Source organism: Mus caroli, unplaced genomic scaffold (genome assembly GCF_978045245.1).
Source record: "Mus caroli unplaced genomic scaffold, Mus_caroli_1 scaffold_8, whole genome shotgun sequence".
Taxonomy (NCBI): domain Eukaryota; kingdom Metazoa; phylum Chordata; class Mammalia; order Rodentia; family Muridae; genus Mus; species Mus caroli.
In genome coordinates, this window is record NW_028227263.1 from 119297478 (window position 1) to 119323627 (window position 26150).

General features: G+C 41.4%; 2 pseudogenes; one reads left to right on the forward strand and one right to left on the reverse strand.

Annotated features, from left to right (window-relative positions):
* Positions 1–1636: 1636 nt before the first annotated feature.
* LOC110287743 (cytochrome P450 2B1-like) lies at positions 1637–15763 on the reverse strand (annotated as a pseudogene).
* Positions 2212–4131, forward strand: LOC110287742 (lysine-rich coiled-coil protein 1-like; annotated as a pseudogene).
* Positions 15764–26150: the final 10387 nt, after the last annotated feature.

Genomic DNA, 26150 nt, shown 5'->3' on the forward strand with positions numbered 1-26150 from the left:
AGGAGGCAGAGAGCTAACTGGGAAAGTCATGGGATTTTGAAATCACAGTGACATGCCTCCTCCAACAGGCTACCTCTTAATCCATCCCAAATATTTCCACCAACTGGGTAATAAACTTCTTGTGGATTGCCACAGAGTCAGAAACACCAGCAGTTCTCCAGGCATCTTCTAGGACTGCAGTACTGCCTGACACAGACAAAGCTTAGAGGCCCATGGATGACACACAAGCTTAGAGGCTCATGGATGGACTACTGAATTCTCAGCCTTTCCATATGAGACAGCCATTGATATACTATTTGGTAATAACCTTTAAACTACTCTTAACAAATCCCATAGATAGATAGATAGATAGATAGATAGATAGATAGATAGATAGATAGATAGATAGATAGATAGATAGATAAATAGATAAATAGATAAATAGATAAATAGATAAATAGATAGATGGTTTGTTTATGCTTGGCCCAGGGAATGGCACTATTAGGAGGTATGACCTTCTTGGAGTAGGTGTATCACTCTAAGCATGGCCTTAAGACTCTCATCATAGCTGCCTGGAAGTCAACCATCCACTAGCAGCCTTCAGATAAAGATATAGAACTCTCAGCTCTGCCTGCATCATGCCTGCCTAGATGCTGCCCTGCTCCAAACTTGATGATGACAGACTGAACCTGTGAACCTGTAAGCCAGCCCAATTCAATGTTGTCTTTTATAAGACCACAGTAGTAAAATCCTAACTAAATAGATAGATAGATGATAGATAGATAGATAGATAGATAGATAGATAGATAGATAGATAGATAGACAGACATACACACACACACATGATATATAGAGAAATAGATGAAGATAGAATGTAAAATAGATAGATGATGAGTAGAGAGATGATATGTAATGGATAGATAATAGTCTGGTTGATTGATTTGATTGATTGATTGATTGATTGATTGATTGATTGATTGATTGATTGATTGATTCTGTAAGTCCTGTTCCTTTAGAGAACCTTTACTAATGCAGGGATTGTGTGATTCTTGAGAGATTTAAACAGAAACATAGGGAAACCTGAGGTTGGTGTCCAGAAACATGCATCTCAGGAGCCACGGGCTGAGGAGGCCTCTGCCTAGGGAAAAAAAAAAAAAAAAGCAGGAAGAGGATTCTAAGAAATATCATGAGAAACACATGAATATTTCTGACTGTGGTCTGTAGAATACAGAAACCTAGATAATTTTATGTGAAGTAAAGGCACGAGACACCAAACATCACACAATGTTTGATTCTGTTTACTTGAACAATACATACTAGGCAAGTCTGTAGACATAGAATTCAAAACTTTTAGAGTCCATTAGCACAGATCACACTGTGTGGAGAGCTGATAAGTGGGGACTTGGGATATTGGGAGGGAGAGGAAGTTGACTAAGCATGGGATGTGGACTCCAGAAGTCTCTGTTCACACATCAAGAGAGACAGCTGATTGATTTGTCATTCACAGGGGAGAAGAACATGCTTGGGGCTTTAGAGAAACAGCAGTAGTAGAATAGATGGGCAGCAACCTAGGGTTTGGTTTCCAGCAGGTCTCTCAGAGGCAGAAGGATGGCGCCATTCTCAACAGAAATAGAGACACCTGGCTGCCTCAGCCCAATCAGCGAGGTAAGAAGCAGATCTGGTACATTGTGGGTATTCTGGCAAAGCCACTCTCCTTGGGAGTGAGGTCAATGTCTTCAGAAGCCACAGGGCTGGACAATGAGAAGTTCTGGAGAATGGCAATAAAGAAAAGAAACAATTCGTTTTGAGCAATGCCTTCACCAAGACAAACACACTTTCCTATGGGCAGAGAAAGTGAGCCATGTGAGTTCCTGACCAGTAGAAAAGCTCTGCACTACCCCATTTCTAACCCAATTTAGACAACTCTGCCCATTGCAATGAATAACAATGAGTTTGACTCTCAACCTGCAATTCAAATGAGAATGTTAAGAGATTCCCAAATCTGAAAGAATTTGTGCATAGACCAGTGAGATGCCTTAGCATGGGCAGCAGCCTGCCACCAGTCCTGGGATCCATGAGTTCAATCCCCTAGACACACAAGATGGAAGGACAGAAACATCTCCCCAAAACTATCCTTGAACATAAATTTTTATATATATATATATATATATATATATATATATCATAGCACTTATAAATACACATCCAATTATATATAACAAATAAATCATAATGAAGGACAAATCTTTGGTGGTTATCTTTGTGATCACTGCTGACATATTTGTAGCATTTGTTAAGACTATAAGAGACCTTCTTCCATGCTCTGCAGCAGAGGTGGCAGTGAAGGTAGCAGTGTGTCTGCCTCTCTGCCGCCTCCACCACAGCCTCTGACCCCCGGCTGGCATTGTTGTTGGGAAGGGGGACAGTAGTTGTAGATGCCTGCCCCTGCCTCAGAGAGGGTAAATGAGAGTTGAGTATTAGACAAATTATATATAATCTCTACTCCATGGTTTAGCTCCCTGATTGTTGTAGTCTTAACTGTGTGGAGCATTCATGCTGAAAAACTGAAGCAATAAATGGTTGAATATAACCAGATTTCACCATCAACTTCTCAGCCTGATAACGATAATCTCTTTCTGTCAACCTAATGAATCATTCAAAAAGCCATATGACTCTTTTCAAAATGAACTTGAAGATTATATTAAATTACAGAAACCCAGAGGCTTAAAGCCAAAGACTTGCTTCAGAAGGATGAGAGGGGAGTATTCAGAAAGCTGTAGTTACAGAGAAGAGTTTGATTCCAGTACCAGGTATAGAATGTTTGATCAGATTCTCCCATCTGAAATGAACCATTCCTACCCAAGATCATGCAGTAGTTCACAGGCAGAAGAGCGGGTACCCCAGTGGTTACCAACTCATGACAAGATAAGACTAAACTCTTTGAGCTACTGTCAATTTACCAGGGATGACTTCTCAGAAAAAATAGTCCCCTTAAACCTTAGTCACCAAGAATACAATTGTGGCTCATATAGTGTAGAATCTGTAGTTCACAAGCGCCTCGGCTCAGAACACAGTACCATCAACCATCAAGTCAGTAATAGACAAATGCACCAAAAGAGGAAAAGACATGTAGAATAAGGCAGAGAAAGGCAGGAAGAACGACCAAAAAGGAGATCTCAGGCGATGAATTTAAACAAATATGGAAGCATCCAAAGAAAGAGAACAAAGGCAAAAACAGAAACTGTACAGGATGGTACAGAAAATCTTTTTTTTTTTTTAATTTCAAGCAGTTCTTTTATTTGGGCCTGTGTTTCCATGTAAATCTAGAAAGACTTTCTTCTTAATTAGGTATTTATTTTATTTACATTTACAATGCTATCCCAAAAGGCCCGCACCCACCCACTCCCACTTCTTGGCACTGGCATTCCCCTGTACTGAGACAGATAAAGTTAGCATGACCAATGGGCCTCTCTTTCCAGTGATGTGCAACTAGGCCATCTTCTGATACATGTGTATCTAGAGACACGAGATCTGCGGGGTACTGGTTAGCTCATATTGTTGTTCCACCTATAGGGTTGCAGATCCCTTTAGCTCCTGGGGTACTTTCTCTTGCTCCTCCATTGGGGGCCCTGTGATCCATCCAATAGCTGACTGTGGGCATCCACTTCTGTGTTTGCTAGGCCCCGGCATAGTCTCACAAGAGACAGCTATATCTTGGTCCTTTCAGCAAAATCTTGCTAGTGTATGCAATGGTGTCATCGTTTGGAGACTGATTATGGGATGGATCTCCAGATATGGCAGTCTCTAGATAGTCCATCCTTTCGTCTCAGCTCCAAACTGTGTCTCTGTAACTCCTTCATTGGGTGTTTTGTTCCCAATTCTAAGAAGGGGTAAAGTGTCCACACTTTGGCCTTTGTTCTTCTTGAGTTTCAGAATTGAAAAGAGAAAAAAATCCTGAGATGTATCATCTAAGAAAGAGGACCATAAACATAGGAAGTAAATAGAGGAACAAGGTGGAGAAATGACAGACGAGGAGATGCTTTGGGGCCAGTCTATTCTTGGATTTTGAGGCTCCTTAGATCTTCTGAGGCTCCACTGAAATAACAGTCAAGGAGCTTGGTTTTATGAACAATCATATTCATGTCACTTGCATATGTGGACAGAAGTTTCAACTTTTAACAAAGTGAACATGAAGTATTTAGTGAGCTTACTTTCCAACATGGAGATTACTTTTCTATTTTCTAAAAGATTTCTTAATTTTTCTTACATATGGTAGGAGTTCCCTTTAAGAGAGTGGCTCTGATTTTATTAACCAAATTGCTGTGGTAGTGGACTTAATTTCCCTTGAGAGATCATTTATTTAAAATTGGAGGAATAACTGATGACTTTTGTGGAATCTATTTCTTGGTTGGGTTTCTTTTACTTTTGAGTCACATATTTGTATGCTTACTGTCTTTCTCTATGAAGCAATTTAGATTTCCTTATTTTAGATCTAACTTGCAAGATATTTTTTGGGTTGGAAGGTGAAATAACATTATAATAATTGTATCTTACATATACATTTAAAAGTTACAGAGACTTCACACAAAATCAGTTTATATTCTAAAAAGGTTTATAATAAAGAATCTTAACTTCTGGGGGGAAAAAAAAGAGCCCTTCTTCCGGATTTGTAAAACCAAATTAGAATAGGTCTGAAGTGTGTTTGTGCACACATTTATAATGCAAGATTTTAGCATCCCTAATTTCTCACATGAGAAGTTTGATACCCTTCTCATCTGGATGCCACAAGGGAAAAGGTACTGTTTAGAAATAATCCTATATAGGCTTGACATGGAGGCACATGCCTGTATTTCCAGAACTTGGCAGACTGGGGCAGGAACACAGTGGGTTCCAAATACCCTGGGCTACAGAGAGAGAGAGATCTTTGTCTCTCCTCTTTCTCTGTCATCTCTGTCTCTCATCCCCCCCCCCCCCCCGTGTCCCATATTCTTCTATACATTGAAATGTGTTACCGACTGGGTTCTCAGAAGAATGAGTCCTTGCTGGTTTGTAACCTCAGGTATGGACACCACAGGGCAGTGGGAGCCTAAAAGCCTATGCACAGGCACCACAGCCTGTACCTCAGTGACTCTTTAGCTGCAACTGGCTGCCTACACCCTCAGGTGCAGGAGGGATTTCCCAGCAACTTCTTGGCCTTCCAGGTTGTAAGAAAATTGTGCCTGTGTGTGAGAGTATTTACAAAAGAACCCTATCGGGGGGGGAGGGTATGGGGGGCTTTTGGGATAGCATTGGAAATGTAATTGAGGAAAATACATAATAAAACGATTTAAAAAAACAAACCCTATCTTTCTGGGTATCTCTTTTCCAGAATTTACTGAGCTTGAGCTTGGGAATTTATGGAGTAGCTCTCTGAAATCGTTATCCTAGAACTGGTTCTGTGACCTAGATTTTTCCAGAACAATTTAATGACTTAGTCTTAACAATTTAATGTCTTAGTCTCCATGTCTGAATCTGGTGATTTGGGCACCTTTATGGATCTAACACACACATACATGCACACACACATACACACACACACACACACACACACACACACACACAAACACACACTCTTCCGCCTCTCTCTTTCCTCTCTGCCTTACTCTCTCTCTCGATCCCTTCCTTCCTTCTTCCCTCTTCCTTTTTATCCATGGTAGTCTCCTTAAACCTGTGTCTGTGCCTATCACCACTATGTATCTTTTGATCTGTTCTCCCTGTTTGTTTCTTTCTCAATACCGTGGATACCATCCTCACCACCCCTTTCTCTAAGGACAGCTTGGCACGTGTTCCTTCTCTGGTCTGTCTCATGTTCTGTTATCTATTTCTAGTTGTGTTTCCAACTTCCTTTACTTTCCTCCCCCTCTCTTCCTGTCTGGTTCATTACCTTTCTTCTGCCTCATGTTCACTACTTGGTTCTTGCAAAATGTCTCCTCCTGTTAGAGCTGTCATGTCTTTCTGTGTGCCTCTCTTTTGGGGATCAGTTTCAAGCTTATCTCACTATTGTTTATTTCTCTCTGTCCCAATTTCCACATGTCTGACCTTCTAATCCTGGGACTGCTATATGAACAATTTGTTTTTATCTCACGGCCCTATTTGTCTCCAACTCCAAAAAAAAAAAGAAATCATACTTGAATGAATGTTAAAGAAATTCTACTATGCTCAGTGGTTATTGCATTATTCAGCCACCATCAAGGAAACATCCTTCTGAAGCAGATGGGAACAAATACAGAGAATCACACCAGGACATTATTCACAAAGAGGACTTGGAACATATGGGTCTAAATAGAATGTCTCCATCAAATCCCTCCCCTCAGAGCTCAGGGAACTTGTGGAAGAGGAGGCTGAAGAGTGTAATATTCAGATGAGGTGAAGGACACCAGAAGAACATGATCTATATATCAACATGATCAAAAGCTCATATGAATTCACAAACTGAAAGGCATGTTCAGGGCCTGTTCTTTCTAAATATATTATAGATTTCAGGTACCTATTTTTATGAGCTTTCTGATTGTGTGAATGAGTGCATCTCTGACTCTTCTGCCTTCTCTTGGGTTCTTTGTCCTCTATTGGTTTACACTGCTCAAATTTGATGTCCTTACTTTTGTCTTATGGTATTATATTTTTATTTCATTGTGGTTTGTTCTTGTCTTAGATGTCTATTCCATTCAAATGAGTGGATCGACTTGAGAGAGGGGTTGGGGAGGAACTGGGAGGAGTAAACGGAGGTAAACTGTTACCAGGATATATTGTGTGAGAAAAGAGTCTATTTGTGATAATAGGGAACAATGAAAGAAAGAAACATAAGACTAAGGGATACAATTGATGAATTTGATGTATCTAAAAAGAATTGATGGGTCATTTTGGTCATTACAGTTCCTAAAGCAAAGAAACCACCTTCTACTATTTTTAGGACTTTGCATAGGAAATACTGGTTGGCTTTAAGGATATAATTAGCTTGCTGACAAGAGAATATTCAGTGCTCCCATCTCCTCTATTAACCTCTTCTTTATTTCAAAGACAGTGGTGGAGGCCTTAAATTGCACTGAGCTCACTTTGTTCTCTGTAAAAATTATCTTTTGTTGGGCATTTAATTAAGGTTAAAGACAAACTTCTTCAATTGTTTTAAAATGTTTTCCCCTAATTATAAAATAAAAAACAAGAAACTGAATTTACTAAGGTTTAGACTTTTAAACACTTCCCCAAACTCCTCCTGACCAGGATGCCCCTTCAGTTCAAGACTTCCCTCATGGGACAGTTTCCAGTATGGAAGGATGAGTCAGGCAAGAAAATTGGGATAGAGTAGGTAAGGAGAGACCTTACTGCTGTGTGCTTCAGAGGGTGGGCCTGCTCTCTGGTGTCTGGGAAAGGAATCACATATCTATCTCACCTGTTGAGAAGTGCAGAAAAGCTTCCCTTTTTTTCAGTGCTCCATTGGAATCCAGGTAGTGCTCACGATTGAACTTGTCTAGTTGTTCAAAGTACTCTGGGTCATGGAGAGTTGAACTCAGAATGGGATACACCTCAGTGTTCTAGGAAAAGTTGCAAGATACAAAGATGTTCACAAACCCAGACTCACATGCAAAACAGCCAGTCCCAAAGAAACACGGAATGCTGTGACACCACAAACAGGGTGAGATTTGTGCTTAGGAGAGTGGAGGACACTCATGAAGTAGCAATGAGGAATCACAGCTTCTCTTACCTTGGGGAGAAGGTATCCTCAGAACATTGCGTCTTTGGTGACTGTGTGTGGCACACCAATCGGGACAAGATCTGAAAATCTCTGAATCTCATGGATGACTGCCTCAGTGTATGGCCTTTTGATGCGTTCATCAAGGGTTGGGACCCAGTGTGCACCAATCACCTTATCAATCTCCTTTTGGGCTTTCTCTGCTCAGAAAAGGAAAATAATAGACAGTGTCCCTGTCTCGAAGGTAAACCGAAACAACCCTGTTTTCAGGGACCCAATAACCCAGGAACAGCTCAGAGAAAGGAGAGTCCACTGAGAAAGACACAGTGCCCTCTAATGTGCATACAACTGTGCTTCTCTCAAGGATCTGTCTCTCCAATCATGTACAGAGCATGTTAGAGTCTCTTCCCCACAAGATCCACCCTTACTTATAAAGAGAGAAGAGAAAAAACTCCAGAAAAGGGCCATTTCAACTGTCAATACAGAAGTGAGGGCTGAAGGGGAAATGGCAAGAATGTAATGAATGTTATCAATTGTATGCCTGCACACACACACACACATACACACACACACACTCCTTTGCAGTGAATTTATATATAAAAATCCAAGGGCCTGTAGAGATGGCTCAATGTTTAAGAGCACTATCTGTTCTTCCAGAGGACCCATGTTCAATTCCCAGCATCGACATGGCAGTTCACTCTGTAACTCTAGATCCAGGGAATCCAGCACCCTCACGAAGACATACACAGGAAAACACCAATGCATATTAAATCAAAGTTAAATTTTATCTTTAGGGTAAGATTCCTAAGATATGTCCCTGGATAATCTGTAGCAGCCATTCTCACAATAACATCAATTTTTAAGTTTTTATATGAAAGAAATTGATGATTCAGTTAATAAAAGAAAGATTGATGAGTGACAAAAATGGGGAAAACTGAAAACTGTATGTATATTTTCCACATATCACCCATTACATCAATCAATTTAAAAATGGATGAATGGAAAGGGATAAATAGGTAAAAGATGGGTGGGAAAATGAAGAGAATGTATAAACAGATGAAGAGGTGAATGGATAGAAGGAAGAGCGAATGGATGGAAGGATGGAAGTAAGGCAGAAGGTAAGAAGGAAGAAGGGATGGATGGATTGTTGGGTCAAACTATAATTGATAGGAGAAAACAGGTCATCTGATTATTTATTCACACACCACCACATAACTGCCTTAGTTTACAAGTAGAGCAAAGCCTTCAGAGCTCCAGATGTAAGTGGCGTATGTCTCACCCATACACAACAAACTCCTACAACCAAGAATGGATTCCAGATCCCCCAACTGTCTGCCCATCACACACCTGCAACATAGGGGTACTTGAGCATGATCAGGAAGCCATAGTGGAGTGTGGTACTGGTGGTCTCATTGCCAGCAAATAAGAGAGAGAGCACAGATATCAAAAGGTTCTGGTGATGGAATTCTGTTTGGTGGTTGGACTTTTCCTGGTTGCAGATGGGAGAGGGAAGGATGGGTCAGGTGTGACTGGATCTGAGAAGGAGATGCACACACATCTCTGGACACTGTCCTTTTGTTTGTGAGTTTCCTACTAAATAGAACTCTGAACATTACTAGGACCTAGGCAATGTCCCTTGGACTCCTCTGTCTTCACTCTCTCTCTACTTTGATTTTTGGTTGTTTATCATGTTTTGTCTCCTATGTTCCTTCCTCTGTGGTCCTTCTGTCCTTTGCCCCCTGCCCTGGGTTTCATTTCTAGCCACACATCTTCTCTTTCCCTATGTCATTTTCTCCTTGCTTCCTCTTTTATTCCTGATGTTCTGTATCTCCTACTGTTTCTACCTCTTCTCATCATTTTCTCTTCCCCTCCCCACTTACTCTGACCACATTCCCATTCTTCACTCTCACCCACACCCTCTCTCATTCATGCAGGACTAACCTTCTCCATGCACAAAAGGTAGGTATCAATGAAGTCTCCTGGAGCACTGGGGTCCAAGGTGGCCTTGTGCTGCTCCACACTATGACCAATGTAGTTGAGGATTTCCGGTATGTTTTTGGATATCTGTCTGTGTGGGCCAGAAAGTACTTCAGGACTGCAGAGAAGAGTTCAAACAACTGTAAGAAAAAAGGGGCCAGAGTACTAGTTTAGTATCATCATAGTAGGAAGCATATAGCAGTCAGGTAGGCATGAGGATGAGGTCTAATATCCTAAGACATAGGCAGGAAGAACAACAGAAACCACTGAGGTTTGCACAAGCTTCTGAAACCTCAAAGCACACCCCTAGCAACACACATCCTTAAACAAGGACACAACTCCTAATCCTTCCTAAAAGCTCTTCAGCTAAGGCCCAAATGTATAAATACAATAATCTGTGGAGCTCAGTCTCATTGAAACAACAGATGCTCCTAAACAAAGGGTTCTCACTGGCCCAAACGTGCCAAACATGGTGCCAAGAGGTTATGCTTTTGACTTTTCTAACTAGTTAAACCATTACATAATATTTCTAAAGCCATTCCCCAAGGTCTATTCCCTTATTTAGTCACTGACTCATTCTTGACACTAAACAACATGAACCAAAAATCAGAATTCATTATTTGGCTAACATGACCAATAAGTATTTATCAACATACCCTAGCACACAGTGCCCCTTTTCCTCTTAAATTCCTCACTCCTACATAAACACCTCTCTATTCCTCCTCCTTCTTCTCTTCCTCCTCTCCCTTCTCTTGCTGCTGAAACTGCAGCTTAGGTTAGTGTCTGCTTTACAGATTCCCTACTTGATTAATCCTCCAGGGTAGTAACTCTCCTTTGTTGCAACAGCTTGGTGTCTGGATGTGTCCTCTAGTGAGGGGATCACTTTCCCTTACTTGGTGTCTCTAACAAGGATCATTATTAGAATGGATCAACAGAACCCAACTTCAGGTTGGAAGTTTTCCATTTGCTTTGGATATAGTTCAGGAGATTCCAGATTCTCTCCATCCCTAACTATCCAAAAGCAAAGTTGCCAGATTTTTACTTACACACACGAATCTCCCTCTTGGTGATAAATCTTGGTTGATGAACCCTCATTCACAGAGACCTCCTTATCAGCCACTTGAAATCCAAGAGATTCCCTTTCTCTGGATGTTGGCTTGCCAGCCATTAATAGCAATGGAATTTGCTACACCATCCAAAATCAAAAGTCCAACACAACCCAGAAACGTTACTGATTTTCTTAACACTCAAGAATGGATCCTCTAATACTTCTCTGACATCAAACAACATAAAAACAACAACAGACCTACCCCTTTTTATGGACTTGGTCTGCTTTTCCCCTTTTCCCCTTTCACTTGATTCAGTATATAGATGAACTTCCCCTTTGCAGTCCTTCCATCTTTGATAGCTGCCTCATTCCTCAGTCTCCTAAATTCTAGAGATTACTTGCTCTCATCTTCCAAAACTCAATTCTCCTCTCCCCAGGTCAACTATCTTAGACTCTATCACAGGCCAATTCACAAACACTTCTCTGTAAGCAGCATTGTCCATCTCAGCTCCTTATCAGCAATATCCTCGAAATCTATTCCTTTATCTCTCTTTCTCTTTCTCTCTCTCTCTCTCTCTCTCTCTCTCTCTCTCTCTCTCTCTCTCTCTCTCTCTCTCTCTCACACACACACACACACACACACACACACTCACACACACACACACACACACACACACACACACACACCTCCTAACTTATACTAATCCCAATCTCTTCCACCAAGGAACTCCAATTCCTCCGTTTCAGATTCTATCCCTCCAAATTTCTCCTATCAAGATTCATTTCTTACATTTGCTACATGTGAAGACAATATTGTACCTACATGGAAGGATGTCAAGCTGATATTTCCTCCCTTATGATTCATCTTTCCCTCCAGGCTGCCCTAATACATAATTTGCATGACAACATACCTAATCCTCCTTTAATACAAGACATTATTTGCTATTAACATTTCCCTTTAATACTAAATCCTAATTTGATCTTCTCTCCAAACCCTCTTAACTCTTACCCCAACTAATAACACATTCTTTTACAAAACTAAACCAAAACCTACAATGTCATCAGAGAACTGACTCCACCTCCACTATCTAACCCTCTGCTTTTCCCACTTACCAAGTTATATAGGTATGAAATTATAACAGTCTAAGAAAATGTTATAAGGGGATTAAATACAAGTTGTAAACATCTAAGGGTCTAGAAGCTTAAATAAGCTATAAAAGTCTTTAAGTGCAAATTATAAATAAATGTTTTAAGGTCTGAGTATATAAAAGCTTAAATAAGTTTGAAGGTTTGAGAAAAAGATTTATGGGCCAGAGAAAGTAACTCAAAGTAGATAGAACTATGCTGCAGAAATCATTCCTTCTCTCTATGCTATTGTTTGGGTCCCCAAACTTTCACTATGACTCAAAGATATCAATCTATTGCACTTTATCCAATATAGATTTCAGACAAGATTATTAAAACTTTTATCTCTTTAATAAACCTTAAAATTCCTTATAAACTTCAGAAAATCTATTTAAACAGGCCTGTCACAGGTTAAAGGACTTAGATAAGTACTCCTGCAAATGAAAGCCTAGGTTTCCCCACCTGTCTATTTCAGAGAGCAAGATACCACCCCATTGCCCTTGCCTTGGGACTACCCTTCCCCAACTACCAGGACCATACACCTAAAAGTTTCAAATACACATACAAGATTTTTCCCCCCAAAAATTTTTTTTCCTAAACTGCTCAACTCCTTAACTGTACCTTAGTCCCCAGTGTATCCCAACAGATTTATAATCACCTAGAGACTGCTTTAGCAACTTCCCAGTCCCAGATAATTCATCAGAGTCTACATCCTAGTGCAGCCTCACAGACTGCCTATGCTTAGCCCACATGGTTCATCAGAGCCTGGACAATGAATAAAACAACCTGCTTTTCCAGAGCTTGACCAATATCTCAGCTTCCTTGGGTCCCTAGTGATGATGCCCCCAAGTCAGCAGAAGTACTCAGAGAAAATGATAACCATGTGCCCAACAGCCAGCTACCCAATGATAAAACAAACAGGTGAGAATGAAGGACTCTGGCAGGCCAAAGCATGGCAAACACTGCAAAAACGGCAACCAGTTCTGCCTTTAACACTTCGCCCCGTGCTAAATCTTTGATTATACATACATACATACATACATATATGAATATATATATATATATATATATATATATATATATATATATATATACACATTCATAAAGCCAGTCCCCAATGTCCATTCCCCTTATTTGGCCACTGGCTCATTCCTGAGACTAAACACTATGGTCCAACAAGCACAATTCCTTTTTTTAGACTAGGTCCATATATTTCATGAAGAAACACACAAAACAAATACTCAGACACAGGCAGACATACACACACACATACAAGTACACAAAGAGTCCTCATATACTTACACTGTAACACATGCATGCTTTTGAATTGTGTCTCTAAATCTGTCTCTAACATTTGTCTTGCATTATCTGTATTTCCTTTTTCCTTTTCTCTGCTTTATCTCCCAATCCCCTTTGCTGAATTGTCTTTGTTTGTTTTATATCAGGGGTTTGAATTTATGGACCCAGGATCTCATATGCACCTGACTGACCTCAAAATCAATATGTAGCCAAGGATCACACTAAATTCCTATTCTCCTTGCTTCCATGTGCCTAATTGCATGTGTTCTGTACCACCTCAGTGAGGATACAGAGAGCTTGGCTTCCAGCATGAAAACCAAGTCCTCTACCTTCTGGGTTATGGCTGTATCACCCACATCATCATTTTATATGTATGTGTATGGCTCCGTATTTTTATTCATGTCTCTCCCCCTTTCACCATCTCTCCTGCCATGCCTCAGGTCTCAGCCTCCTTCTATTGCCACATGGTCTCAACCTTTCTTTTTTTTTTTCTATTCCTTTTTTTTTATTACGTATTTTCCTCAATAACATTTCCAATGCTAGCCCAAAAGTCCCTCATGCCCTCCCTCCCCCACTCCCCTACCCATCCATTCCCACTTTTTGGCCCTGGCATTCCCCTGTACTGGGGGATATAAAGTTTGGGTGTCCAATGGGCCTCTCTTTCCAGTGATGGCCGACTAGGCCATCTTTTGATACATATGCTCCACTATGTTCATAGAAGCCTTATTTATAATAGCCAGAAGCTGGAAAGAACCCAGATGACCCTCAACAGAGGAATGGATACAAAAAATGCGGTACATTTACACAATGGAGTACTATTCAGCTATTAAAAGGAATGAATTTATGAAATTCCTAGACAAATGGTTGGACCTGGAGGGCATCATCCTGAGTGAGGTAACACAATCACAAAAGAACTCAAATGATACGTACTCACTGATAAGTAGATATTAGCCCAGAATCGTAGTATACCTGAGATATGAGATACAATTTGCAAAACACATGAAACTGATGAACGAAGACCAAAATGTGGATATTTTGCCCCATCTTACAATTGGAAACAATCACCCATGGAAGGAGTTACAGAGACAAAGTTTGGAGCTGAGACAAAAGGATGGACCATCTAGAGACTGCCATATCCAGGGATCCATCCCATAATTAGCCTCCAAACGATGACACCATCGCATACACTAGCAAGTGTTTGCTGAAAGGACCCTGATATAGCTGTCTCTTGTGAGACTAGGCCGGGTCCTAGCAAGCACATAAGTGGATGCTCTCAGTCAGCTATTGGATGGATCACAGGGCCTCCAATGGAGGATCTAGAGAAAGTATCCAAAGAGCTAAAGAGATCTGCAACCCTGCAGGTGCAACAACATTATGAACTAACCAGTCTCTACATTTCTTCCAGCCTTTCTTCACCCACAAAGCAGCCTCTTGCTTCCTCTGAACTGGATGCTCTTCTCTTCCCACCCACTCACCTGACCAGAGAATGAGCTGATAAGTGACATGGTCTGATAGAACAGGTCAAGCAGGTGCAGGAACTGGAGGTCTGTGTAGTCAAAGCACTCTCCAAACACAAAGGAGCAGATGATGTTTGCTGTGATGCACTGGAATAGGAAGCGGATTCCAGGGGGGCTCCTGGAGAATGAGGTGGCAGGATATGAGACATGAGGCCAAGGAACTGGGGAACATTTGGCTTCAGCTTCATCTTTGTTAGGCTGCCCCTTTCACTACTCAAAAAATAAAAACACCTGCTAACCCATTTGCATATATGATGTGCTAGCCCCTGCCCTCACTAATGCATGTACCATTTTATTTAACTTCCCTCAATGCTGAACAGAAGATGTGATGTATTCATATACACAGGTAGGGATGTTAAATTCACTAATGGAACTCTACTAATCATGACTGGGACAAGGATTCTGGGTCTCAGAATTAGAATGTGTGTATTTTGTCTCTACCCTGAACCTCCTTCCTGGCCAGCATTCTGACTCTGAGCTGGTAATGGACCCCCCAGAGGCAGAAAAGGACAGAGACAGGTTGATGGATTGCCTGTGTGTATTCACAAGCCCTAAACACTCCACTCCCATAGGAGTGAATAGGATAAAAAATTAAATTAAATTAAATTAAATTAAATTAAATTAAATTAAATTAAATTAAATTAAAACAAAATGAGGGAGAAGGAAAGAAACAGAGCTGCAAACTAAGGTCCGTGTCATTAGGCTGCTCTTGTTTAAAAGATTCATGAAGCACTCAACACGCTGCAGATTTCTGCCAAACTAAAATTCCCATGAGTCTCTGTGCTCACTGCTTCCCATCAGCACAATCATGATGAGAAACCTCAGTTCCTGCTTTGAACATCTCTGCATTTCTTTCTGCTTTCTTATCTTTCATTTGCCTAAGCTCTGCATCTGCCTGTGACTAAGACCATTGTAGGGTGGGGAGGGCATTAAAACAATTAAGCCAAGGTGATCTTGAACTCTATATTTGGTAGAAAATGACCTTGAAAATCTCAGAATCCTTGACCACCATATATGGAATGGGAAGCACTCTCTCAAGTGTAAGGCAGGACCTCACAATGTGTACAGGACTGACCTTGAACTCATGACCATCTTTGTCTCAGCCTTCTCAGTTCTAAGATGAGATAACAAATGTGCACCAATCATAAACAACTAGCAGATTAAATTGATTCAAAGACTGATTTTTCTGAATTTCTCTCTCTCTCTCTCTCTCTCTCTCTCTCTCTCTCTCTCTCTCTCTCTCTCTCTCTCTCTCTCTCTCTCTTTGTACTCTCTTACTCTCTAAGCTCTCTTACTTGTAACCTCCCCCCAGCCTGAAGCTGGCTGATCCAGACCTCGACTTTGCTGCCACCAAGGAGATTACCTAGGGTGAAGCCTGCCTCCCTAGATCAGTCTATTGTTCAGCCACTCTCCTTGTTCCTCTTCAAGATACTGCTACCTGCTGGGAGACCACAGAGCTATTCCTGAGACTACACCCTATCCTGCAAGTGGTCACCTCCAGCTGGACTCTAAGGATGAATTGGCGGGAATGGGCCTCCCCCCTCCTTTATATGCACATTTGCCATTAAACATTTGAGCCTTGATCAGGAACATTGTCTTGACTCCATTTCTCTCTTGTCCACCTAGTTCCCCTCTCTTTTCAGCTCCAGTTTGCCTTCCAGGTGAAACACAGTTCATGTGAGCTGCAGGTCAGTTTCCAACACTTACTCTCTAAACTTTTACCTCTCTCTCTTAAGCTTTCACTTTTCTTATTCTTTAGCTCTCTTTCTCTCTTTTTCTTTCCCCCTTCTCTCCTCTTGGCCATGGTCAGCCCCCCCCTCTCTTTCTACCTTTTCTTCTTCCCCCTGCCTTTCTAAAATAAAGTTCTAAAACCATAGACTGTCTCTGTTCATCAAGGCCCGACAAAGGACTCTCACCTTCAAGGGAATCATCCAGTGACCCCCTACTTTTCCTCTGTTCTCTTCCTGTATCTCTGGGGACAAGAGTGTCATTCAGGGCTCCTATTCTGTTCTCAGATCCTCTGTAGTATACAGCATGGGATGTCAGAGACTGAGAACCAGGTACAGGGACTGCCCCTTGTCCATCCCCAGGCATGTGGGGTCAGTGGCTTCACACAGACAGATGCCCACCGAGGGGCATGTGGAAAGTGTCTGGCAGTCCTCCTGCATCTGCTTGCCCAGAGCACTGGAACTCTGGTGGGACACGGCCATTCTCTCCCTCTCCCCTCTTCTCCTATATCCACATCCCTGCACAACTTCAGGGAGAGACCCTGACTCAAAGGACTAGGCAGATTGTTTGAGGAAGACACATGGCTCCCTTCCCTGGCCTCTGCCTCATGAAGCTGTGTGTACACACAATTAGAAATATATTCACACATATATGCATACATAAAAACCTACATAAATACTCATGAATATCCATATTTTTAAGTTATAGTTGAGGTTAATTTAAAATGGTATGCACCTCACTCTACAAGCCACTTGTTGACTCCCATGACTCTGTTCTATCATCTATAAGAAAAGCTTGACCACAACCCGTGCTAGAACATTCACTGGAACTCATGTTACTTAATACACCTAATCTTCCTCAATTCAAGCATTATATAACATCTGCTAAAATTCAGATCAAAGTCTACAATGGTTCACACAGCCCTACCTGACCTGACTCTTTAACAGTCTTCCTGCTGCTCCATTCTTCAAGTGTGCTCATTGACAGGAGACCCATGTTGCTCCCTGAACCTGCTCATCTTCAGGTTCTTTCAGCAAAACTCCCTCTCTCTGGTAACACCACCTATAGCTCTCAGAGTCTCTGTTCACAGACAAAGCAAGATGCTCTTTCCCCAACTTCCTCCACTTTCTAAAGTAACATGCTGCTTATTTTATTCACTGCCCCTTTCTATCTGCTTGCATTTGTCTGTCACACCCAGGTTAATGTTCCCCTGGCATGACAATCTTACATGCCTCTGAGATACCACACCTCAAATGTTCTCCAGGACACAGGAGACAAATAATTTATCAGTGACTTGAAGAATGAGTGAACGTATGGATCAAGGCAGGTGTCATTTAATAAATATCAATTTTCACACTCTTAGGAGCCATGAATCCTAGTTGTCACCAAAAGAGAAAAGCAATCTCAAGAAGACTTTAACTCAAGTACAACCACACATATCGCTGACTTTGAAAGGACATAGAAATATTGGTATCAACTCTCCTTCCCACGGTCAGTACATTTACATGTGTTCCATTTATGCTCTTAAAACACATGTGGAGTCCTACATAACTAGATGTTCATGAAAGGTCTGGAAGACATCAATAAATTCTCAAAATAATTTCATAGGTTGTTTTTTTTTTCAGACAGGATGGTCTTAAGTCCTGTGTGTAGCTAAGGAATGACCTTGACCTCTTATAGTCCTGCTTCCACTTCCCAAGTTCTGTGATTACATGTATGTGCCACAAGACCTGGCAAATACTCAAAAGTTTACATCAATTTCTTACTAGTGAGTACATATCATGCATGTCCTTTTGGGTCTGAGTTACCTTCCTCAGGATGGTAACTAGTTCCCTCCATAGGCCTGCAAAAATCAGCATGTCCTGTTTCTTAATAGTTGAGTAGTATTCCATGGTGTAAATTGTGGAGAGCTGTGCCGCGAGCAATTGCCATTATAAGATGGCGCTGGCTTCCGCTGGGCCTAACTAGTAAACAAGCCTTGTGCGCAAGTGCAAGAGTGAACTCACGCCTAGTCACTGCCCATCTCGGGGCATAGTAATGGGGTGATGGGCGAGCAATGAATCAGGAGCTGACACGCCACATCAGGTGCAGAAACGCCACATCAGGTGTTGAAACGCCATGGCTGAGGGCTATATAAGCAACACCATTTTCCAGGGTCTGGGTCTTCCCTCCTGAAGAAGCAATAAAGCTTTTGCTGCAGAAGGATCCAGTTGTCCGAGTGTGTTCTTGCGGGCGAGAACAATAGCTCAGGACAAGTGGCGCCGAGGAACCTGGGAACTTTATACCATCACACCAGCGCAAGGGAGATCCCCTGTTCGCGGGGCGGAATCAGAACTGCAGGACATTAAGGCTCTGTAAGGTATGTACACTCTTGAAATTTCTCCAGAGTTAGATGCCCTTTTGATTGTTTTCATGGCGATTGTTCCTTCCCTTTCAGTTTTGTTTTGCTTCCACCGCTGGAACTGCTGACTGGTTCTCAGTCGTGATCAGAACTGGACAGCGACCAGTATTGCTGACTGGTTCTCAGTCGCGGTCAGGCCTGGACAGCGACCAGTATGGGAATCTCCCACTCTGTAGTAATGGCCTTACGGTCAGTCTTGAAGCAGTGTGGCCTGAAAATTGCCACTAAGACTGATCCTGCCTTGGTCTGACTGTCAATCCTCCATCACTCGTTGGGCAGATCAGAGTAAAACCTTTTCCTTTTCTCCCAACATGATGGCTGAACCAGAGAAGGAATTTGTTATGAAAAAGGGACTTTTCATACAGGACTTTAGAATGCATCCCTTTCACAAGTGGGTGCTTTGTGGAGTCAATGGCAGTTGTACAGAACTCAATCCTTTGATCTTTATCTAGGGAGGAGCAGTTGGAAAGGCTTCTTTTACTGGCATCTCAAGATTTGCTCAGTATTGAGGAATACATGCTGCCTCCCTGGACTCTTATGGATATACTAATACCAGTGTAGAGATCACTGGGTTCAATAAAACTTTGGTAAACCAGATTAATTATCCACCTTCCCCAGTCTGTGTTTACCCCCCCCCTTTCTTGTTTATTCTTCCAAATGATTCATTTGAAGTCTGTTCCAATGATTCTTGTTGGATCTCTCAATGTTGGGATGTAACAAAGGACACCTGTGCCATGTTGGCCCGGATCCCACGTTGGATCCCTGTTCCGGTGGAAACACCCTCCACCTTATCCCTGTTTCGACAAAAAAGAGATTTTGGCATTACTGCTGTGTAATCATAGCAATTTCAGCCAGTGCAGCTGCTGCTACAGCTGCAGGGTACGCTATGGCTAGTATGGTTCAATCAGGCACAAAATTAAATCAGCTTTCAGCAGATCTGACTGATGCCATCACTGTCCAAACTTCTGCTAGTACCAAGTTAAAGGGAGAGCTGATGATTTTGAATCAGCACCTTGACCTGGCGGAGGAACAGATAGGCGTCCTATACCAGATGGCCCAGTTGGGTTGTAAAAGAAAATTGGGCGCTCTGTGTATTACCAGGGCCCAATATGAAAATTTTACTCATGCGGCTAATCTGTCTAGACAGCTTTCCTTGTATCTTGCAGGAAATTGGTCCGAGGGATTCGATGAGACTCTTGAGGCCCTGAGGGTGGCAGTTTTAAAGATCAACTCAACGCGAGTGAACCTATCATTGACAGAGGGCCTCTTCTCCTGGATTTCATCTGCATTTTCTTATTTTAAGGAATGGGTGGAGGTAAGTTTATTTGGTGTTGCCACCTGCTGTGGACTTGTGTTCATGCTCTGGTTGGTTTGCAAGCTCAGAACCCAACAAACAAATGACAAGGTTGTGGTAGCTCAAGCACTTGCTGCCATTGAGCAAGGAGCCTCCCCCGAAATCTGGCTATCTATGCTCAAGAATTAGTTGACATTGGTGGCTGGCCTCTTTTATAGAGTTCGCCCAAGGTCATTTAGTAGTTACTGTCACATACTACTGCGGTATCCAGGGACGGGCAACTTTCCTTATGCACAGATCAACCTAGGACACGGGGCCCACTGGTGATAGGGTTACCCTATGACAGGAAAGGCTGTGACATTAGAGGAACGACCTAAGACAGGAGCCACAGGGGATGGGCTAATTACACAAACCTAGTCCAGCCTCATTTTAATAAAATAAAAAGGGGGAAATGTGGAGAGCCATGCAATCAACATTATAAGATGGTGCTGGCTTCCACTGGGCCTAACTAGTAAACAAGCCTTGTGCGCAAGTGCGAGAGTGAACTCATGCCTAGTCACTGCTCATCTCGGGGCGTAGTAATGGGGTGATGAGCGAGCAACGAATCAGGAGCTGACATGCCACATCAGGTGGTGAAACGCCATGGTTGAAGGCTATATAAGCAACGCAATTTTCCAGGGTCTGGGTCTTCCCTCCTGAAGAAGCAATAAAGCTTTTGCTGCAGAAGAATCCGGTTGTCCAAGTGTGTTCTTGCCTGTGAGAACGATAGCTCAGGACAGTAAATGAACCACATGTTTTTGTATCCATTCTTCTATCATGGGTTGTTTCCACCTTTGACTATCATAAATAAGGCTGCTATTAACATAGTGAAACATGTGACCCTGTGGCATGATGGGGCATCTTTGGGGTATATTCCCCAGACTGATGGGTTTTCAGGTAGATTTATTTCCAACATTCTAAGGAACCTGTAGATTGATTTCCAGAGTGGTTTTTTTCCAGTTTTCAATCGCACCAGCAATGGAGGAATGTTCCACTTTCTCTACATCCTCTCCAACATGGGCTGTCACCTGAGGATTTGAATTTACCCATTCTGATTGGTGTAAGGTGCAATCTCAGGGTCATTTTGATTTGCATTTCTCTGATCACTAAGGAATTTGAACATTTTTTTAAGTCCTTTTCAGCCATTCAAGATTCCTCAGATGTGAATTCTCACTTTAGTTCTATACCCTAATTTTGATTAGTTTTTTAGTTGTGTGAGTGTGTGTGTGAATAACTTCTTTTTTTTATTTTTTTTTTGATTTTTAATATTTTTATTACATATTTTCCTCAATTACATTTCCAATGCTATCCCAAAAGTCCCCCATAGCGCCCCCAATTCCCTACCCACCCATTCCCATTCTTTTGGCCCTGGCATTCCCCTATATTGGGGCATATAAAGTTTGCAAGTCCAATGGGCCTCTCTTTCCATTGATGGCCGACTAGACCATCTTTCGATACATATGCAGCTAGAGACAAGAGCTCCGGGGTTCTGGTTAGTACATCATGTTGTTCCAACAATAGGGTTGCAGATCCCTTTAGCTCCTTGGGTACTTTCTCTAGCATCTCCATTGGGAGCCCTGTGATACATCCAATAGCTGACTGTGAACATCCACTCCTGTGTTTACTAGGCCCCGGCATCGTCTCACAAGAGACAGCTATATTTGGGTCCTTTCAGCAAAATCTTGCTAGTGTATGCAATGGTGTCAGCGTTTAGAAGCTGATTATGGGATGGATCCCTGGATAGGGCAGTCTCTAAATGGTCCATCCTTTCATCACAGCTACGAACTTTGTCTCTGTAACTCCTTCATGGGTGTTTTGTTCCCAATTCTAAGAAGGGGCACAGTGTCCACACTTTGGTCTTCATTCTTCTTGAGTTTCATGCGTTTATCAAATTGTATCTTATATCTTGGGTATCCTAAGTTTTGGGCTAATATCCACTTATCAATGAATACATATTGTGTGAGTTCTTTTGTGATTGTGTTACTTCACTCAAGATGATGCCCTCCAGGTCCATCCATTTGGCTATGAATTTCATAAATTCATTCTTTTTAATAGCTGAGTAGTACTCCATTGTGTAAATGTACCATAATTTCTGTATCCATTCCTCTGTTGAGGGACATCTGGGTTCTTTCCAGCTTCTGGCTATTATAAATAGGGCTGCTATGAACATAGTGGAGCATGTGTCCTTTTTACCGGTTGGGACATCTTCTGGATATATGCCCAGGAGAGGTATTGCTGGATCCTCCGGTAGTACTATGTCCAATTTTCTGAGGAACCGCCAGACTGATTTCCAGAGTGGTTGTAAAAGCTTGCAATCCCACCAACAATGGAGGAGTGTTCCTCTTTCTCCACATCCTCGCCAGCATCTGCTGTCACCTGAATTTTTGATCTTAGCCATTCTGACTGGTGTGAGGTGGAATCTCAGGGTTGTTTTGATTTGCATTTCCCTGATGATTAAGGATGTTGAACATTTTTTCAGGTGTTTCTCTGCCATTCGGTATTCCTCAGGTGAGAATTCTTTGTTCAGTTCTGAGCCCCATTTTTTAATGGGGTTATTTGACTTTCTGGAGTCCACCTTCGTGAGTTCTTTATATATATTGGATATTAGTCCCTTATCTGATTTAGGATAGGTGAAGATCCTTTCCCAATCTGTTGGTGGTTTTTTTTTCTTATTGATGGTGTCTTTAGCCTTGCAGAAGCTTTGTAGTTTCATGAGGTCCCACTTGTCAATTCTCGATCTTACAGCACAAGCCATTACTGTTCTATTCAGGAATTTTTCCCCTGTGCCCATATCTTCAAGGCTTTTCCCCACTTTCTACTCTATAAGTTTCAGTGTCTCTGGTTTTATGTGAAGTTCCTTGATCCACTTAGACTTGACCATAGTACAAGGAGATAGGAATGGATCGATTCGCATTCTTCTACATGTTAACAACCAGTTGTGCCAGCACCATTTGTTGAAAATGCTGTCTTTCTTCCACTGGATGTTTTTAGCTCCCTTGTCGAAGATCAAGTGACCATAGGTGTGTGGGTTCATTTCTGGGTCTTCAATTCTATTCCATTGGTCTATTTGTCTGTCACTATACCAGTACCATGCAGTTTTTATCACAATTGCTCTGTAGTAGAGCTTTAGGTCCGGCATGGTGATTCCACCAGAGGTTCTTTTATCCTTGAGAAGAGTTTTTGCTATCCTAGGTTTTTTGTTATTCCAGATGAATTTGCAGATTGCACTTTCTAATTCGTTGAAGAATTGATTTGGAATTTTGATGGGGATTGCATTGAATCTGTAGATTGCTTTTGGCAAGATAGCCATTTTTACAATGTTGATCCTGCCAATCCATGAGCATGGGAGATCTTTCCATCTTCTGAGATCTTCTATAATTTCTTTCTTCAGAGACTTGAAGTTTTTATTATACAGATCTTTCACTTCCTTAGTTAGAGTCACGCCAAGATATTTTATATTATTTGTGACTATTGAGAAGGGTGTTGTTTCCCTAATTTCTTTCTCAGCCTGTTTATTCTTTGTGTAGAGAATGGCCATTGATTTGTTTGAGTTAATTTTATATCCAGCTACTTCACCGAAGCTGTTTATCAGGCTTAGGAGTTCTCTGGTGGAATTTTTAGGGTCACTTATATATACTATCATATCATCTGCAAAAAGTGATATTTTGACTTCACCTTTTCCAATTTGTATCCCTTTGATCTCCTTTTGTTGTCGAATTGCTCTGGCTAGGACTTCAAGTACAATGTTGAATAGGTATGGAGAAAGTGGACAGCCTTGTCTAGTCCCTGATTTTAGAGGGATTGCTTCAAGCTTCTGACCATTTACTTTGATGTTGGCTACTGGTTTGCTGTAGATTGCTTTTATCATGTTTAGGTATGGGCCTTGAATTCCTGATCTTTCCAAGACTTTTATCATGAATGGGTGTTGGATCTTGTCAAATGCTTTTTCCGCATCTAACGAGATGACCATGTGGTTTTTGTCTTTGAGTTTGTTTATATAGTGGATTACGTTGATGGATTTCCGTATATTGAACCATCCCTGCATCCCTGGGATGAAACCTACTTGGTCAGGATGGATGATTGTTTTGATGTGTTCTTGGATTCGGTTAGCAAGAACTTTATTGAGGATTTTTGCATCAATATTCATAAGGGATATTGGTCTGAAGTTTTCTATCTTTGTTGGGTCTTTTTGTGGTTTAGGTATCAGAGTAATTGTGGCTTCATTGAATGAGTTGGGTAGAGTACCTTCTGTTTCTATTTTGTGGAATAGTTTGTGAAGAACTGGGATTAGATCTTCTTTGAAGGTCTGATAGAACTCTGCACTAAACCCATCTGGTCCTGGGCTTTTTTTAGTTGGGAGACTATTAATGACTGCTTCTATTTCTTTGGGGGATATAGGGCTGTTTAGATCATTAACCTGATCTTGATTCAACTTTGGTACCTGGTATCTGTCTAGGAACTTCTCCATTTCATCCAGGTTCTCCAGTTTTGTTGAGTATAGCCTTTGGTAGAAGGATCTGATGGTGTTTTGGATGTCTTCAGGATCTGTTGTTATGTCTCCTTTTTCATTTCTGATTTTGTTAATTAGGATGCTTTCCCTGTGCCCTCTAGTGAGTCTGGCTAAGGGCTTATCTATCTTGTTGATTTTCTCAAAGAACCAGCTCCTTGATTGGTTGATTCTTTGAATAGTTTTTCTTGTTTCCACTTGGTTGATTTCACCCCTGAGTTTGATTATTTCCTGCCGTCTACTCCTCTTGGGTGAATTTGCTTCCTTTTGTTCTAGTGCTTTTAGGTGTGTTGTCAAGCTGCTAATGTGTGCTCTCTCTAGTTTCCTTTTGGAGGCACTCAGAGCTATGAGTTTTCCTCTTAGAAATGCTTTCATTGCGTCCCATAAGTTTGGGTATGTTGTGGCTTCATTTTCATTGAACTCTAAAAAGTCCTTAATTTCTTTCTTTATTCCTTCCTTGACCAAGGTATCATTGAGAAGAGTGTTGTTCAGTTTCCAAGTGAAGGTTGGCTTTCTATTATTTATTTTGTTATTGAAGATCAGCCTTAGTCCATGGTGATCTGATAGGATGCATGGGACAATTTCAATATTTTTATATCTGTTGAGGCCTGCTTTGTGACCAATTATATGGTCAATTTTGGAGAAGGTACCATGAGGTGCTGAGAAGAAGGTATATCCTTTTGTTTTAGGATAGAATGTTCTGTAGATATCTGCCAGATCCATTTGATTCATAATTTCTCTTAGTTTCACTGTGTCCCTGTTTAGTTTCTGTTTCCATGATCTGTCCATTGGTGAAAGTGGTATGTTGAAGTCTCCCACTATTATTGTATGAGGTGCAATGTGTGCTTTGAGATTTACTAAAGTTTCTTTAATGAATGTGGCTGCCTTTGTATTTGGAGCATAGATATTCAGGATTGATAGTTCCTCTTGGAGGATTTTACCTTTGATGAGTATGAAGTGTCCCTCCCTGTCTTTTTTAATGACTTTGGGTTGGAAGTCAATCTTATCAGATATTAGAATGGCTACTCCAGCTTGTTTCTTCATGCCATTTGCTTGGAAAATTGTTTTCCAGCCTTTCATTCTGAGGTAGTGTCTATCCTTTTCTCTGAGATGAGTTTCCTGTAAGCAGCAAAATGTTGGGTCTTGTTTGTGTAGCCAGTTTGTTAGTCTATGTCTTTTTATCGGGGAGTTGAGTCCATTGATATTAAGAGATATTAAGGAAAAGTAATTGTTGTTTCCTGTTATTTTTGTTGTTAAAGTTGGCATTTTGTTCTTGTGGCTGTCTTCTTTTAGGTTTGTTGAGGGATTACCTTCTTGTTGTTTCTAGGGTGTGGTTCCTGTCCTTGTATTGGTTTTTTTTCTGTTATTATCCTTTGAAGGGCTGGATTCGTGGAGAGATAATGTGTGAATTTGGTTTTGTCGTGGAATACTTTGGTTTCTCCATCTATGTTAATTGAGAGTTTGGCTGGGTATAGTAGCCTGGGCTGGAATTTGTGTTCTTTTAGTGTCT